General features: G+C 39.4%; 2 long non-coding RNA genes across 2 annotated transcripts in view; one reads left to right on the top strand and one right to left on the bottom strand.

Annotated features, from left to right (window-relative positions):
- Window positions 1–16141, top strand: part of LOC136794026 (uncharacterized) — a 456411-nt gene extending 440270 nt beyond the window's left edge. Inside the window, exon 3 of the long non-coding RNA XR_010840190.1 lies at window positions 16116–16141. This is a non-coding gene — a long non-coding RNA (uncharacterized lncRNA). The remainder of the gene's footprint in view (window positions 1–16115) is intronic.
- The window catches only part of LOC131756230 (uncharacterized), a 105032-nt gene that overhangs the window by 48057 nt on the left and 40416 nt on the right, over window positions 1–16559 (bottom strand). The gene's annotated exons all lie outside the window — the stretch shown is intronic.

Here is a 16559-nt window from a genome sequence, read left to right as displayed (position 1 = left end):
TTTCATTTCTAATTTTATTGATTTGAGTCCTCTCCCTCTTTTTCTTAATGAGTCTGGCTAATGGTTTATCAATTTTGTTTATCTTCTCAAAGAACCAGCTTTTGGTTTCATTGATCTTTGCTATTGTTTTCTTTGTTTCTATTTCATTTATTTCTGCTCTGATCCTTATGATTTCTTTCCTTCTGCTAACTTTGGGTTTTGTTTGTTCTTCTTTCTCTAGTTACTTTAGGTGTAAGATTAGATTGTTTATTTGAGATGTTTCTTGTTTCTTGAGGTAGCATTGTACTGCGATAAACTTCCCTCTTAGAACCGCATTTGCTGCATCCCATAGGTTTTGGAACATTGTGTATTCATTATCGTTTGTCTCTAGGTATTTTCTGATTTCCTCTTTGCTTTGTTCAGTGATCTCTTGGTTATTTAGTAACATATTGTTTAGCCTCCATGTGTTTGTGTTTTTTACGTTTTTTTCCCTGTAATTGATTTCTAATCTCATAGCACTGTGGTCAGAAAAGATGCTTGATATGATTTCAATTTTCTTAAATTTACTGAGGCTTGATTTGTGACCCAAGATGTGATCTAGCCTGGAGAATGTTTCATGCACACTTGAGAAGAAAGTGTAATCTGCTGTTTTTGGATGGAATGTCCTATAAGTATCAATTAAATCTATCTGATCTATTGTGTCATTTAAAGCTTGTGTTTCCTTATTAATTTTCTGTTTGGATGATCCGTCCACTGGTGTCAGTGAGGTGTTAAAGTCCCCCACTATTACTGTGTTACTGTCAATTTCCTCTTTTATAGCTGTCAGCAGTTGCCTTATGTATTGAGGTGCTCCTATGTTGGGTGTGTATATATTTATAATTGTTATTTCTCCTTCTTGGATTGATCCCTTGATCATTACATAGTGTCCTTCTGTGTCTCTTGTAATAGTCTTTATTTTAAAGTCTATTTTGTCTGATATGAGAATTGCTACTCCAGCTTTCTTTTGATTTCCTTTTGCATGGAATATCTGTTTCCTTCCCCTCACTTTCAGTCTTTATGTGTCCCTAGGTGTGAAGTGCGTCTTTTGTAGACAGCATATATATGGGTCATGTTTGTGTATCCATTCAGCAAGCCTGTGTCTTTTGGTTGGAGCATTTAATCCATTCACTTTTAAGGTAATTATCGATATGTATGTTCCTATGACCATTTTCTTAATTGTTTTGTTTTTGGTTTTGGAGGTCCTTTTCTTCTCTTCTGTTTCCCACTTAGAGAAGTTCCTTTAGCATTTGTTGTAGAGCTGGTTTGGTGGTGCTGAACTCTCTTAGCTTTTGCTTGTCAGTAAAGTTTTGAATTTCTCCATCGAATCTGAATGAGATCCTTGCTAGGTAGAGTAATCTTGGTTGTAGGTTCTTCCCTTTCATCACTTTGAATATGTCATGCCACTCCCTTCTGGCTTGTAGAGTTTCTGATGAGAAATCAGCTGTTAACCTTGTGGGAGTTCCCTTGTATGTTATTTGTCATTTTTCCCTTGCTGCTTTCAATAATTTTTGTTTGTCTTTAATTTTTGCCAATTTGATTACAATGTGTCTCAGCGTGTTTCTCCTTGGCTTTATCCTGTATGGAATTTTCTGCACTTGCTGGACTTGGGTGGCTATTTCCTTTCCCTTGTTAGGGAAGTTTTCAATTATAATCTCTTCAAATATTTTCTCGGGTCCTTTCTCTCTCCCTTCTCCTTCTTGGACCCCTATAATGCGAATGTTATTGTGTTTAATGTTGTCCCAGAGGTCTTGTAGGCTGTCTTCATTTATTTTCATTCTTTTTCCTTTATTCTGTTCCGCAACAGTGAATTCCACCATTCTGTCTTCCAGGTCACTTATCCATTCTTCTGCCTCAGTTATTCTGATATTGATTCCTTCTAGTGTATTTTTCATTTCAGTTATTGTTTTGTTCATCTGTTTGTTTGTTCTTTAATTCTTCTAGATCTTTGTTAAACATTTTTGCATCTTCTCGATCTTTGCCTACATTATTTTTCCGAGGTCCTGGGTCATCTTCACTATCATTATTCTGAATTCTTTTTCTGGAAGGGTTCCTATCTCCACTCCATTTAGTTGTTTTGCTGGGGTTTTATCTTGTTCCTTCATCTGGTACATAGCCCTCTGCCTTTTCATCTTGTCTTTCTGTGAATGTGGTTTTTGTTCCACAGACTGCAGGATTGTAGTTCGTCTTGCTTCTGCTGTTTGCCCTCTGGTGGATGAGGCTATCTAAGAGACTTGTGTATGTTTCCTGATGGGAGGGACTGGTGGTGGGTAGTCCTCGCTGTTGCTTTCCGAGGGCAGAGCTCAGTAAAACTTTAACCCACTTGTCTGCTGATGGGTGGGGCTGTGGTTCCCTCCCTGTTGGTTGTTTGGCCTGAGGCGACCCAACACTGGAGCCTACCCGGGCTCTTTGGTGGGGCTAATGGTGGACTCTGGGAGAGCTCACACCAAGGAGTACTTCCCAGAACTTCTGCTGCCAGTGTCCTTGTCCTCACGATGAGACACAGCCACCCACCTGCCTCTGCAGGAGACCTTCCAACACTAGCAGGTAGGTCTGGTTCAGTCTCCTATGGGTTCACTGCTCCTCCCCCTGGGTCCTGATGCACACACTACTTTGTGTGTGCCCTCCAAGAGTGGAATCTCTGTTTCCCCCAGTCCTGTTGAAGTCCCGGAATCAAATTCTGCTAGCCTTCAAAGTCTCTAAGATTCTCTAAGAATTCCTCCTCCCATTGCCAGACTCCCTGATTGGGAAGCCTGAAGTGGGGCTCAGAACCTTCACTCCAGTGGGTGGACTTCTGTGTTATAAGTGTTCTCCTGTTTCTGAGTCACCCACCCAGCAGTTATGGGATTTGATTTTATTGTTATTGCACCCCTCCTATCATCTCATTGTGGCTTCTCCTTTGTCTTTGGATGTGGGGTATCTTTTCTGGTGAGTTCCAGTGTCTTCTTGTTGATGACTGTTCACCAGTTAGTTGTGATTCTGGTGTTCTTGAAAGAGGGAGTGAGAGCACGTCCTTCTACTCTGCCATCTTGAACCAATCTCAGGATTTTTAATATTTTAAATTGTTTTTTACTTTAATAATTTTATTTATTTTATTTTCTTCTTCTTTCTTTCTTTCTTTTTTTCCCCTCCCTTTTCTTCTGAGCTATGTAGCTGACAGGGTCTTGGTGCTCCACCCGGGTGTCAGGCCTGAGCCCCTGAGGTAGGAGAGCCAAGTTCAGGACATTGGTCCACTAGAGACCTCCTGGCCCCACATAATATCAAATGGTGAAAGCTCTCCCAGAGATATCCATCTCAACGCTAAGACCCAGCTCCACTCAACAACCAGGAAGCTACATTGCTGGACACCCTATGCAAAATAACTAACAAAACAGGAACACAACCCCACTCATTAGCTGAGAGGCTGCCTAAAATCACAATACATTCACAAACACCCCAAAACACCACCAGATGTGGTCCTGCCCACCAGAAACACAATATACAGCGTCATCCACCAGAACACAGGCACCAGTCCCCTCAATAAGCAAGCCTACACAACCCACTGAACCAACCTTACTCACTGGGGACAGACACCAAAAAATAACGGGACTACAAACCTGAAGCCTGTGAAAAGGAGACCACAAACACAGTAAGTTAGGCAAAATGAGAAGATAAAGAAATACAACACAGATGAGGAGCAAGGTAAAAACCCACCAGACCAAACAAATGCAGAGGAAATAGACAGTCTACCTGAAAAAGAATTCAGAGTAATGATAGTAAAGATGATCCAAAATCTTACAAATAGAATGGATAAAATACAAGAAACATTTAAAAAGGACCTAGAAGAACTAAAGGGCAAACAAACAGTGACGAACAACACAATAAATGCAATTAAAAATTCTCCAGAAGGAATCAATAACAGAATAACTGAGGCAGAAGAACGGATAAGTCACCTGGAAGATAAAACAGTGGAAATAACTACCACAGAGCAGAATAAAGAAAAAAGAATGAAAAGAATTGAGGACAGTCTCAGAGACCTCTGGAACAACATCAAATGCACCAACATTCAAATTATATGGGTCCCAGAAGAAGAAAAGAAAAAAAAGGGAATGAGAAAATATGTGAAAAGATTATAGTTGCAAAACTTTCCTAATGTGGGAAAGGAAATAGTCAGTCCTAAGTCCGGGAAGTGCAGAGTCCCATAGAGGGTAAATCCAAGGAGAAACATGCCAAGACACATATTAATCAAATTATCAAAAATTAAATACAAAGAAAAAATATTAAAAGCAGCAAGGGAAAAACAACAAATAACATACAAGGGAATCCCCATAAGGTTAACAGATGATCTTTCAGCAGAAACTCTGCAAGCCAGAAGGGAGTGGCCGTATATACTTAAAGTGATGAAAGGGAAAAACCTATAATCAAGATTACCCTACCCAGCAAGGATCTCATTCAGATTCAACAGAGAAATTAAAACATTTACAGACAAGCAGAAGCTAAGAGAATTCAGCACCACTAAACCAGCTTTACAACAAATGCTAAAGGAACTTCTCTAGGCAGGAAACACAAGGGAAGGGAAAGACCTACAATAACAAACCCCAAACAATTAAGAAAATGGTAATAAGAACATACATATCGATAACTACCTTAAATGTAAATGGATTAAATGCTCCAACCAACAGACATAGACTGGCTGAATGGATACAAAAACAAGACCCGTATATATGCTGTCTACAAGAGACCCACTTCAGACCTAGGAACCCATACAGACTGAAAGTGAGGGGATGCAAAAGGATATTCCATGCAAATAGAAATCAAAAGACAGCTGGAGTATCAATTCTCATATCAGACAAAATAGACTTTAAAACAAAGACTATTACAAGAGACACAGAAGGACACTTCATAATGATCAAGGGATAAATCCAAGAAGAAGATACAACAAGTGTATATATTTATGCACCCAATATAGGAGCACCTGAATACATAAGGGAAATGCTAACAGCCATAAAAGGGAAAATCTACAGTAACACATAGTAGGGGACTTTAACACCCCACTTTTACCAATGGACAGATCATCCAAAATGAAAATAAATAAGGAAACACAAGCTTTAAATGATACATTAAACAACATTGACTTAATTGATATTTATAGGACATTCCATCCAAAAACAACAGAATACTTTCTTCTCAAGTGCTCATGGAACATTCTCCAGTATAGATTATATCTTGGGTACAAATCTAGCCTTGGTAAATTTAAGAAAACTGAAATCGTATCAAGTATGTTTTCCGACTACAACACTATGAAATGACATATCAATTACAGGAAATAATCTATAAAAATACAAACACATGGAGGCTAAACAATACACTACTTAATAATCAAGAGATCTCTGAAGAAATAAAAGAGGAAATCAAAAAATACCTAGAAACAAATGACAAAGAAAACACGATGACCCAAAACCTATCGGATGCAGCAAAACCAGTTTTAAGAGGCAAGTTTATAACAGTACTATCCTACCGCAATAAAGAAGAAACATTTGAAATAAACAACATAACCTTACACCTAAAGCAATTAGAGAAAGAACAAAAAACCGCCAAACTTAGCAGAAGAAAAGAAATCATAAAGATCAGATCAGAAATAAATGAAAAATAAATGAAGTAAACGATAGCAAACATCAATAAAACTAAAAGCTTGTTCTTTGAGAAGATAAACAAAATTGATAAACCATTAGCCAGACTCATCAAGAAAAAAAGGGGGAAGACTCAAATCAATAGAATAAGAAATGAAAAAGGAGAAGTAACTGACACTGCAGAAATAAAAAGGGTCATGAGAGATTACTACAAGCAACTCTATGCCAATAAAATGGACAACCTGGAAGAAATGGACAAATTCTTAGAAAGGCACAACCTGCCGAGACTGAACAGAAGAAACAGAAAATATGAACAGACCAATCACAAGCATTGAAATTGAGACTGTGATTAAAAATCTTCCAACAAACAGAAGTCCAGGACCAGATGCCTTCACAGGCGAATGCTATCAAACATATAGAGAAGAGCTAACACCTATCCTATAGCAGAGGGAGAAACACTCCCAAGCTCATTCTACGAGGCCAAAATCACCCTGATGCTAAAACCAGACAAAGATATCACAAAGAAAGAAAACTACAGGCCAATATCACTGATGAACATAGATGCAAAAATCCTCAACAAAATTCTAGCAAACAGAATCCAACAGCACATTAAAAAGATCAAACACCATGATCAAGAGGGGTTTATTCCAGGAATGCAAGGATTCTTCAATATATGCAAATCAATCAATGTGATACACCATATTAACAAACTGAAGGAGAAAAACCATATGGTCATCTCAATAGATGCAGAGAAAGCTTTTGACAAAATTCAACACCCATTTATGATAAAAACCCTGCAGAAAGTAGGCATAGAGGGAACTTTCCTCAACATAATAAAGGCCATATATGACAAACCCACAGCCAACATCGTCCTCAATGGTGAAAAACTGAAACCATTTCCACTAAGATCAGGAACAAGACAAGGTTACCCACTCTCACCACTATTATACAACATAGTTTTGGAAGTTTTAGCCACAGCAATTAGAGAAGAAAAAGAAATAAAAGGAATCCAAATCAGAAAAGAAGAAGTAAAGTTGTCACTGTTAGTAGGTGACATGATACTATACATAGAGAATCCTAAATATGCTACCAGGAAACTACTAGAGCTACTCAATGAATTTGGTAAAGTAGCAGGATATAAAATTAATGCACAGAAATCTCTGGCACTCCTATACAATAATGATGAAAAATCTGAAAGTGAAATTAAGAAAACACTCCCATTTACCATTGCAACAAAAAGAATAAAATATCTAGGAATAAACCTACCTAAGGAGACAAAAGACCTGTATGTAGAAAATTATAAGACAATGATGAAAGAAATTAAAGATGATACAAAGAGATGGAGAGATACACCATGTTCTTGGATTGGAAGAATCAATATTGTGAAAATGACTCCACTACCCAAAGCAATCTACAGATTCAATGCAATCCCTATCAAACTACTGGCATTTTTCACCAAACCAGAAGAAAAATTTTCACAATTTGTATGGAAACACAAAAACTGGATAGCTACATGTAAAAGTATGAAATTAGAACACTCCCTAACACCATACACAAAAATAAACTCAGAATGGATTAAAGACCTAAATGTAAGGCCAGACACTATCAAACTCTTAGAGGAATACATAGGCAGAGCACTCTATGACATAAATCACACCCACCTCCTAGAGAAATGGAAATAAAAACAAAAATAAACAAATGGGACCTAATGAAACTTAAAAGCTTTTGCACAGCAAAGAAAACCATAAACAAGACCAAAAGACAACCCTCAGAATAGGAGAAAATAGTTGCAAATGAAGCAACTGACAAAGGATTAACCTCCAAAATTTATAAACAACTCATGCAGCTCAATAACAAAAAAACAAACAACCCAATCCAAAAATGGGCAGAAGATCTAAACAGACATTTCTCCAAAGAAGATATGCAGATTGCCAACAAACACATGAAAGAATGCTCAACATCATTAATGATTAGAGAAATGCAACTCAAAACTACAATGAGGTATCATCGCACACCAGTCAGAATGGCCATCATCAAAAAATCTAGAAACAATAAATGCTGGAGAGGGTGTGGAGAAAAGGGAACACTCTGGCACTGTTGGTGGGAATGTAAATTGATACAGCCACTATGGAGAACAGTATAGAGGTTGCTTAACTAAAAACAGAATTACCATACGACCCAGCAATCCCACTACTGGGCATATACCCTGAGAAAACCATAATTCAAAAAGAGTCATGTACCAAAATGTTCATTAGAGCTCTATTTACAATAGCCAGGACATGGAAGCAACCTAAGTGTCCATCAACAGATGAATGGATAAAGAAAATGTGGCACATATATAGAATGGAATATTATTCAGCCATAAAAAGAAATAAAATTGAGTTATTGGTAGTGAGGTGGATGGAACTAGAGTCTGTCATACAGAGTGAATTAAGTCATAAAGAGAAAAACAAATACCATATACTAACACATATATATGGAAACTAAGAAAAAAAAAAGATCACGAAGAACCTAGGTGTAAGACAGGAATAAAGACACAGACCTACTCTAGAATGGCCTTGAGGATATAGGGATGGGGAAGGGTAAGCTGTGATAAAGTGAGAGAGTGGCGTGGACATATACACACTACCAAACGTAAAATAGATAGCTAGTGGGAAGCAGCTGCATAGCACAGGGAGATCAGCTCGGTGGTTTGTGACCATCTGGAGGGGTGGGATAGGGAGGGTGTGGAGAGGGAGATGTAAGAGGGAAGAGATATGGGAACATATGATTCACTTTGTTATAAAGCAGAAAGTAAGAGACCATTGTAAAGCAATTATACTCCAATAAAGATGTTAAAAAAAATAGAATCAGAAATGAAAAAGGAGAAGTAACAACTGACACTGCTGAAACACAAAGGATCATGAGAGATTACTAAAAGCAACAATATGCCAATAAAAATGGATAACCTGGAAGAAATGGACAAATTCTTAGAAAAGTACAACCTTCTGACACAGAACTAAGAAGAAACAGAAAATATAAAGAGACCAATCACAAGCACTAAAATTGAAACTGTGATTAAAAATCTTCCAACAAACAGAAGCCCAGGACCAGATGGCTTCACAGGCGAATTCTATCAAACATTTAGCGAAGAGCTAACACCTATCCTTCTCAAACTCTTCCAAAATATAGCAGAGGAAGGAACACTCCCAAACTCATTCTACGAGGCTACCATCACCCTGATACCAAAACCAGACAAAGATGTCAGAAAGAAAGAAAACTACAGGCCAATAACACTGATGAACATAGATGCAAAAATCCTCAACAAAATTCTAGCAAACAGAATCCAACAACACATTAAAAGGATCATACAGGGCTTCCCTGGTGGCGCGGTGGTTGCGGGCCCGCCTGCCAGTGCGGGGGACGCGGGTCCGTTCCCCGGTCCGGGAGGATCCCACGTGCCGCGGAGCGGCTGGGCCCGTGGGCCATGGCCACTGAGCCTGCGCGTCCCGAGCCTGTGCTCCGCGAGGGGGGAGGCCACAGCAGTGAGAGGCCCGCGTACTGCAAAAAAAAAAACAAACAAAAGGATCATACACCATGATCAAGTGGGGTTTATTCCAGGAATGCAAGGATTCTTCAATATACATAAATCAATCAAATGTGATAAACTATCTTAAAAATTGAAGGAGAAAAACCATGTGATCATCTCAATAGATGCAGAAAAAGCTTTTGACAAAATTCAACACCATTTTCATAAAAACCCTCCAGAAAGTAGGCACAGAGGGAACTTACCTCAACATAATAAAGGCCATATATGACAAACCCACAGCCAACATCGTTCTCAATGGTGAAAAACTGAAACCATTTCCTCTAAGATCAGGAACAAGACAAATTTGCCCACTCTCACCACTATTATACAACATAGTTTTGGAAGTTTTAGCCACAGCAATCAGAGAAGAAAAAGAAATAAAAGGAATCCAAATAAGAAAAGAAGTAAAACTGTTTGCAGATGACATGATACTATACATAGAGAATCCTAAAGATGCTACCAGAAAACTACTAGAGCTATTCAATGAGTCTGGTAGAGTAGCAGGATGCAAAATTAATGCACAGAAATCTCTTGCACTGCTATACACTAATGATGAAAAATCTGAAAGTGAAATTAAGAAACACTCCCATTTACCACTGCAACAAAAAGAATAAAATACCTAGGAATATATCTATGTAAGGAAACAAAAGACCTGTCTGCAGAAAACCATAAGACACTGATGAAAGAAATTAAAGACAGTACAAACAGATGGAGAGATATACCATGTTCTTGGATTGGAAGAATCAACATTGTGAAAATTACTATACTCCCCAAAGCAATGTATAGATTCAAGGCAGTCCCTATCAAACTACCAATGGCATTTTTCACCGAACTAGAACAAAAAATTTCAAAATTTCTATGGAAACACAAAAGATCCTGAAGAGTCAAAGCAATCTTGAGAAAGAAAAATGGAGCTGGAGGAATCAGGCTCCCAGACTTCAGACTATACTACAAAGCTACAGTAATCAAGACAGCATGGTACTGGCACAAAAACAGAAATATAGATCAATGGAACAGTATAGAAAGCCCAGAGATAAACCCATGCACATATGGTCACCTTATCTTTGATAAAGGAGTCAAGAATATACAGTGGAGAAAAGACAGCCTCTTCAATAAGTGGTGCTGGGAAACTGGACAGCTACATGTAAAAAATGAAGTTAGAACACTCCCTAACACCATACACAAAAATAAACTCAAAATGGATTAACGACCTAAATGTAAGGCCAGACAATATAAAATGCTTAGAGGAAAACATAGGCAGAACACTTCTGACATAAATCACAGCAAGATCCTTTTTGACCCACCTCCTAGAGAAATGGAAACAAAAACCAAAATAAACAAATGGGATCTAATGAAACTTAAAAGCTTTCGCACAGCAAAGGAAACCATAAACAAGACAAAAAGACAACCCTCAGAATGGGAGAAAATATTTGCAAATGAAGCTACTGACAAAGGATATTAATCCTCCAAAATATACAAACTGCTCAGGCAGCTCAATATCAAAAAACAAAAAACCCAATCCAAAAATGGGCAGAAGACCTAAATAGACATTTCTCCAAAGAAGATATACAGATTGCCAACAAACACATGAAAGAATGCTCAACATCACGAATTATTAGACAAATGCTAATCAAAACTACAGTGAGGTATCACCTCACACTAGTCAAAATGGCCATCACCAAAAATGTACGAACAATAAATGCTGGAGAGGGTGTGGAGAAAAGGGAACCCTCTTGCACTGCTGGTGGGAATGTAAATTGATACAGCCACTATCGAGAACAGTATGGATGTTCCTTAAAAAGTACAAATAGTACTACTATATGACCCAGCAATCCCACTACTGGGCATATAGTAGTGGGAAGACCATAACTCAAAAGAGTCATGTACCACAATGTTCACTGCAGCACTATTTACAATAGCCAGGACATGGAAGCAACCTAAATGTCCATCGACAGATGAACGGATAAAGAAGATGTTGCCCATATATATAATGGAATATTATTCAGCCATAAAAAGAAACAAATTGAGTTATTTGTAGTGAGGTGGATGGACCTAGAGATTGTCATACAGAGTGAAGCAAGTCAGAAAGAGAAAAACAAATACTGTACGCTAACACATATATATGGAATGTAAAAAAAGAAAAAATTGGTTCTAAAGAACCTAGGCAGAGGACAGGAATAACGATGTAGATGCACAGAAGACTTGAGGACATGGGGATGGGAAAGGGCAAGCTGGGACGAAGTAAGAGGGTGGCAGGTACATATATACACTACCAAATGTAAAATAGATAGCTAGTGGGATGCATCTACATAGCACAGGGAGATCAGCTTGGTGCTTTGTGTCCACCTAGAGGGGTGGGTTAGGGAGGGTGAGAGGGAGATGCAAGAGCGAGGAGATATGGCGATATATGTATAGCTGATTCACTTTATTATACAGCAGAAACTAACACACCATTGTAAAGCAATTATACTCCAGTAAAGATGTTAAAAAAAAAAAAAAGAGAGAGAGTTAATGACCAAAAACACTGGAAATGGGGAAAACTTCTGCCCTCAAACTCAAAAAACTTATGACAAATTTTGAATTCTATTTAATCCTCAGTAGACTAGACTAATACTGTTGTCATTTAATTGGCTGTGTGATACAGGCAGGGGACAGGGGTTAGTTTGGGTGTAAAGACTGACACTTTCTCAAAAAAAATGCTTGTTAACACTTTTTGTTAAAAAGCCCATTTATCCTTTTAGGCAGTGAGGCCCTTGAAGGCCACACTAAGTTCTTCTCTGTATTTACTATCATGTGTGGCCCATCGTAGGCACTGAAAATTCTCTTAATAATAAATTCTCTTTTAATAATAACAATAAATTAAGTTGTCAGTTAGTAGAGCAGTATTCACACAAAGCATTCTTTTGTCCTTAAGTATGCACTCTCTGGGATTGTGATGGGTTTTGTTGCCATGAGAACATTTTGCCGAATCAAATTCTGTGAAGAAAATAATCTAAAGATGTCATATCCAAGTATCAAATAAATCAGCTCAAAATCAATTAATAAGCTTTATAGTGCATAGATAAATAATATTTTTAAAAATTTGTGTCTGATTTTAAAATATTTATTTTTATTGAAGTTTAGTTGATGTACAATATTATCTAGGTTATAGGTCTGCAACATAGTGATTCACAATTTTTAAGGTTATATTCCATTAATAGTTACTACAAAATATTGGCTATATTTCCTGTGTTGCAGAATACATCTTTGTAGTTTTTTTATTTTATACATAATAGTTTGTATCTCTTAATCCCCTACTCCTATCTGTCCCTCCCTCCTTAGCTCCCCCTACTATTAACCAATCATTTGTTTTCTATATCTGTGACTCTGTTTCTTTTTTGTTATATTCACTAGTTTGTTTTTTTGTTTGTTTTTTTTGTGTGTGTGTGGTACACGGGCCTCTCACTGTTGTGGCCTCTCCCATTGTGGACGCGCAGGTTCAGCGGCCATGGCTCACGGGCCTAGCCGCTCCGCGGCATGTGGGATCTTCCCAGAGTGGGGCACGAACCCGTGTCCCCTGCATCGGCAGGCGGACTCTCAACCACTGCGCCACCAGGGAAGCCCAACACTAGTTTGTTTTATTTTTTAGATTCTACGTATATGTGAGATCATACAGTATTTATCTTTCTCTGTCTGACTTATTTCACTTAGCATTCCTGATTTCCTCTTTCTCAGCTTATTATTTCAATTTGGTAGAGTGTCTTCTGATACTTTCTTAAGAATGGTGCATGGGAAACAGAAGAGCACAAGATGGTAGAGTAGAAAGACCCTGAGCTCATGGGCACACCAAAATCACAACTATTGGCAGAACTGCCAATGATAAAAAAGAACAGAATCTACCAGAAAAGATCTTCTATAACTAAAGACATAAAGAAGGAACCGCAATGAAATGGGTAGAAGCAGCAGACTCATGATATAATCAAGTCCCATACCCCCAGGTGGGCAACCCACAGACTGGAGAATAATTACATCGCAGAAGTTGTCCCAAAGAAGTGAGAGTTCTGAACCCCATGATGAGCTCCCCAGACTGGAAGTCCTGCACCAGGAAAACAAGCCTCCAGATCACTAGGCTTTGAAGTCCAGTGGGACTTACTTTCAGGAGTCTCTGAGGGCTGTGGGAAATAGAGACTCCACTCCTAAAGGATGCACACAAAATCTCACACACTCCAGGACCCAGGGCAGGAGGAGTAATTTGATAGGGGCCTGGGTCAGACCTAACTGCTGGTCTTGGAGAACCTCCCATAGAGACAGGAGGCAACTGCAGCTCACCCTGGAGACATAGATACTTGTGGCAACCATTCTTAAAAGCTCCTTCTATCATGTGGACATTAATGCTGGCAAGCACCACTGTAGAATCCTCCTTGTAGCTTATTAGCCCCAGGACCTGGCCCTGCCCTGGCTCAACAGCCTGTAGGCGCCAGTGCTGGGACACCTTAGGCCTAGCAACTAACTGGGCAGGGACATAGCCCCATCCATTAGCTGGCTGCCTGAAGACCCCCTGAGCCTACAGCCACTTCCAGACACAGCCCTGCCCACTCCACCCACCAGTAGGCAGGCACCAGTCCCAGAATCCCCTGGACCCTGGCCCTGCCCTCCAGGAAGCAGACAACAGAGGCAAGAAAACAGCAATCCTGCAGCCTGCAGACCCAGCTTGCCCACCAACAGGCCAGGCCCAGCCCCGAACCAGTTGGGCCCGGGCCCTGCCAATTAGCAGGCCAATACAAGCTTCGGAAATGCCCAATCCTATACCCAACTGTGTCAGGAGCCGTCCCCCCGTCACCAGTGATCCAACACCAGTTCTGGGACTTCTGGATTCTGTAATCAGACTCCAGGACCCAGCTCTGCCCATCAGTTGGCCAGCACTAAATCCAGGGTCTGGCTTCACCCACCAGTGAGTAGGCAATAGCCCCTCGAGTCTTCTGGACCCTGACTCTGCCCACCAGTGAGCCAGTACTAGCCCTGGGGCCTCCTGGGGTTCCGCAGTCAGCCACCTCGTGACCTGGTCCCGCCAACCAGTGGCCGGTAGCCTCTGCACAAGGTAGGGCCTAGATTCTTCATTTTATATTTATCATCTCGTGACTGATTATTCTAATATCAATTATAATTATTATCCAAGTATATGAAACTGTTCTCTTAGAATGTACTTCCTAGATATTTCAAAGTATTTTGCCCATATTGTTCTGTGGAATACTGATTCAAGGAGATATTAACAGATGTACCATTTGAGGACATAAATTTTAGAAGCACATAAATTCTGATCTCTCTCTAGAAGATTCACAATGCACATCAATATATGAAGGCTCCAAGAAGTCCTATGTGAGAAGGTGAATTTTAACACAGAGATCTCCAAACAGCTCATCACAAACTATGGTCTTTGTGACAAGTTAATAAGCCTTGGAACAGTGGTTCCTGAGGGCAACAGTTTAAGAGATTTCTTTGAAAGAACTGTCTTCTTTAGGAAGACATGGAACCAAATATAGTGGAATTATGATAGGCCTTGGAGTCAGAGGTCATTGGTTCAAACCAGTTATGACTGGGAAAGTTCTTTAACTTCTCTGAAGATTATAAAGTTTGTATCACAGGTATAAGGTGCTCCACAAATACTGGTTTTATTTTGCTTACTGTGTAATCCCCTCCCATATTCTGAGGATGGACCAAGTACTAGACTATGGGCCCAGCTGGGGTTGACCATTCCTTAAACAAGTGGTGTGCCTCGCTGGTAGCACCTGTGCTTCTGGGGAGCCCAGTGGGGTATAGAGTGATACTGAGACTAGGCAGAAGATAAGTGGGGAAATGGTTATTCCACCCACACATTCTCACATGTTGTAGAACGCAGCTGGTGATTATTCTCTCAAGAGAAGGCTATTAGTAGCATGCATACCAATGAAAATAAGCTCTCGTGTCTTGTTTGGCACATGTGTCTTAATCACTGACCCCTACTTAAGGGAGCTAAGGAAGGAAGAAGTTCTCTCCTTTTCTGTGAAACAGTCATAAAATTGGCCATAAGAGTTAAGGTCAATTGTTTTCAAACATAATATCTGGAGATTTCTTTAGGCTATAAGCACAGTATCATCTATAAGATTTTCTGTATTAAATTATCTAATTCTAGTTATAAATCAAGATGTTAAGCAAGTACTAAAACTTTTGAATTTATAAATTCATGAACACATATGTTTTCTCACAAATTTTAAACAGATGAGGCTTTAACCAAAGAGCCTTTTCTATCACTTTCCTCATTTTGCTTTGTTATAAGAAATGACTAGTGTGGACAAACATTTTGGTGAAAGATGTGTCCTGATTAGAATGGGGCTTAGTCTCTTTAAGACTAACAACACACTGTACCCCTCATCCCATTCCACCCCACCCTGCACTCCCCATCCCCGACCCATGGCAAAGTATGAGCCAAAGCACAAACCATGTAAGCTGTTTCTTCTTTTGAAAAAATCCACTTAGTCAATTTTCCTCATAAATCAAACATAGCTTCATAAAGATCATAGCAAATTGAGGAATATAGGTTAAAACCTGCAAAAGACTGAAAATTGAATGTGTAAAAAATAAAACTACATTCCTCTCTTGGCAATCTGCAGTAATGACATGGGATTGGAAATGAACATACTTCTAGGGAGTAATTCTGTGGTCGAGCCCAGTGTCAGACGAACTGTGGCTAGTGGGTGCCTCCAGGTGGCATGGATGACTGGGTTGGATAAGCACACAGAAACCTCTACAAATAAAAAGGCAATCCAGTGACGTTACTCACCCTTTCTTTCTTCTCATTCCTTCTCTCTCCCTTCCTTCCTTCTTTTTTCCTTCCCTCCCTCCTTCCTTTCCTTCTTTCTCTCCCACTCTCCCCCTCTCCCCCTCCCTCCCTCTCTCTCTCTGTAAAGAGAATATGAAGCAGTTCCAGATGGTGAGCAAGTGGCCACACTCAAACAAGTTGCTAAGCTTGCTGGCATGAGAGAACCTGCTTGGTGGTGACACACAAGTACAGAGTCCCCCCAGTCCTACTTCCTGGTGAAGCTGGAGAGAACAAACCAACAATAGGAAAATGAGTACTGTAATTTATCTTGGAGGCCATTTAGGTTGTTTATCCCAAACCACATTTTGATTCCAGTTAGAGTTTAATTATGAGTATTTGTTCTCTAACAGAGACTAAACAAAGGGTAACTAGTTTCTTTTATCTTTTTCTTTGTTATGAAAATTTCAGTTTCATGTTTGCCTCTCCTCTCTCCTTAAATAGATTCTCATGCTATGTAAACGCATTCAGCTCAATTTCTTCCCATTCGGATGAAGCCTCTAAAACAAACTAACAGTAAGAAAGAGCAGAAGTT

Source organism: Kogia breviceps, chromosome 4 (genome assembly GCF_026419965.1).
Source record: "Kogia breviceps isolate mKogBre1 chromosome 4, mKogBre1 haplotype 1, whole genome shotgun sequence".
Lineage (NCBI taxonomy): Eukaryota > Metazoa > Chordata > Mammalia > Artiodactyla > Physeteridae > Kogia > Kogia breviceps.
Note: the sequence above shows the minus strand (reverse complement) of the source record. Positions and strands in the feature narration are given on the sequence as shown.